This window comes from Parasteatoda tepidariorum, chromosome 10 (genome assembly GCF_043381705.1).
Source record: "Parasteatoda tepidariorum isolate YZ-2023 chromosome 10, CAS_Ptep_4.0, whole genome shotgun sequence".
In the NCBI taxonomy this organism is placed as follows: domain Eukaryota; kingdom Metazoa; phylum Arthropoda; class Arachnida; order Araneae; family Theridiidae; genus Parasteatoda; species Parasteatoda tepidariorum.
Window position 1 is genome coordinate 53,071,124 of NC_092213.1, and position 2,990 is coordinate 53,074,113.

Below are 2,990 nucleotides of genomic sequence, written 5' to 3' on the forward strand. Positions count from 1 at the left end.
AAATATAAAATAATAGTTTAAACGACTAGTCAGTTGTTTATTCTCTAGACGTACTTACAGAAGGAATTCATGCAAAACAAGTTATTCAAGCAAAGACATTTTGAGATATTACATTTAAAATGAAGGAAAATAACTGAAAAAATAGTTTGAGGAAAAGGATCATTATCATTAAAATAACCAAAATAAATTAGCTTTTAAACCATCATATCTCCTGTTTGATTTGACGTAGAAACAAACTTAAAAGGTTTTTAAGAGAGAAAAACATAGTTTTATTTTACTTTAAAAACAAGAAATTAATATTTAGTCTAAATGGGTTTAAAAAAAGCAGTCGAGAGCATAAAAGAAAATGTTAATTATTATCAGGAAGATAATTATGCAAATTATTTTCTTTCAACTGTTATTATTTTATTTATGTTAAAACTCCTTATTTAGGAATGAGTTAATTTTAATCAATTTATTCAAACTTTTTCCACTAAATTAATAATTAAAATATTTATATTAGAAAGCAACGAATATTAACAAAATATTAAAAATTCCTACATATTTATAAGTTTTAAAATAAACGATGACACAATACAATTGACATAAACTCGAACAGCATTAAACTACAATTGAAAAATACTTTTTTAAGTACATCAATTATTTTAAATACATATTATGTATTTTCTAAAATATTTGACTTACAAAATATGTAACATTCTTTGTCGTATTAAAAAGTAACAATTATAATCAAAAATTCTTTTGTTGTCGCTCTAATTCCGTGCAAACAATAAAACGATAGTCAAATATTTAATGTGTAACCACATGATAATTTTTATTTATCTTTGCTTGTTTGAAGTATAATGTTAACAATTTCAGTCAAGTCAAATGAGATGAGTAAATAAAAAAGGAATGTTGATTCAGTGGAAAAGCTCTTGAATGTCAGAAACAGAAATAGATTTTCTTGGATGATATAGAGGATATATTTAGGTATATTCTTTTCTCTTAAATATTGTGGTTTAACAAAGAATTTTGTAGAATAATGATTTACATGTTTCAGCGACAACATTAAGTGCGTATATTTTAAAATTTTTGAAGAAAGACATAAAACTTCATCGAGATTACTTAATACGGTTAAAAATTCGTTCTCATTTAGTTTTAATACTGGGTACGATTTGAACAATCAATGAAGGTTAAACGGAACAAGATAAAAAAAAGTCTATACTGTTTGCTCAACACCTCCTAGAAGAGAGAAGGCGTCAGCACGGATCAACTTAGTAGTCCGACTTAACGAACATAAACTGCGTATTGGAGGTACATAGGAAAAATATCACTACACTCGGGTCATTACGCTGAGCAGAGGGGGAAAATACAAGAAATGTCGTTACGTTTGGACTACTAAAGGATCAAATTTCTTTTTCGTGGTAACCCGTGCTGAAGCCTTCTCTCTTCTAAGAAGTATTGGTTTGCTACGTTTTGCAAAGAAAACAAGGTTGTTTATTCTCATAATGTCTCGAAATTGATTTCCAAATATTTTAACAGGTGATTTTAACATAGTTGTTTTTCTCTGAGAAAAAATAACTATTAAGGTAATTAAATAAAAATTAAAAAAACACTATTTGTGAGAACAAAATGGCAATACGTAGTCTAAAAAAAAACAAATAAATGCACAGGCAACAGTGAACCATGTTATATAGTTTTATTCAGCCAGAGGCACTGTCTGTTGATTAGCTTTCTAAATAATATAGAAATGTTATGATATTGAAACTAGATTTATAAACAGTAGTAGTAGCACTTTATTTACGTCCCTGAAACATCCCTGGGAATGATTCGAAGGTATGCAATTTTGTAGACATGCAATACGAGTCACAATTTTGATTTTCTGCATGGTTCCCCCACTTTGATAGACTTTGGTCTATGCGTGACGTCGAGCATTTAAGTTAGAACATTTTAAAGAGGTCCTCGGTCTCTTTTAAGGTTGATCAAAGTTGTCACCCACTCACTGACCACTGCCAATGATGCTTGACTTCGATGACTGTGAATCGTTTCTTACAACTGCGGGACGATTTATAAACAGAATTCAGAAAACTATACCCCTATGTTTTTCTTTTCGCTATTATTTATAGATACAGAGTACAAGTATCTATAAATAATAGTGTAGTTGAGCTGAAATTTTGATGATATATAGATTTCAAAGCTAGAAAAAATTGGGTTTTTTTTTTCTTTTTCTTTAATTATTGTTATAAAATAGAAAGATGTTTCAAACTGAAATTTTTACCACTTATTTCTACTTTTTTTGACAAGGAAAAAAAACAATTTACTTTCAAAGGATGCTTTAACTAAAATATATTTTAGAATCTGGCAGTTTTGGTAAGAGCAATTTTATAATTAGATTAAGCATTTTTCTTAACTTATAAACTCTTGTTATAAAAACATTCCTTCGAATACTATATTAAACTTTCGAAATTTATTTAAAAATAACCGCATTTTAAAAAGAGAAAAATAAACAGTTTTAAACTTTGAGCCTCAAGTATTTTACTTAGCAAATGTATTGAAACGAATTGCTGAATTAAAGTTAGTAGTTTTTATCATATTAAATGCACGTTATTAAAAATGATTTCTTATAATTCGTTTGACCAGTAACAATTATTTTCTTTTATTTTTAAAGTTTATGTTCTTAATTATATTTTTTCCAAATGAGGAATTACTCGAATCTCACTCCCGCGTACATTTCTATTTTCAAAATTACATGTACTATATACGAAAATATTGACATTACTCTAATTAATGTAACTATAGGTTGTCAGTTAGTCACCCAAACTGAGTATACTGGGTGAGCTGATGAAGTGAAAAAAATAGTGCGTGGAGTCCCTCCGCTCAGAAGAAGTTAAATTTCGCAACCTGCGACGTTAATTGTAGAAGAATCAGCAGTCGTAGAAGGATCACTAGTTCTATTCAACGACTCTTTTTCCTGCTCCGCTCGCTTCCGTGCTCTGTAATCACGGTAATAT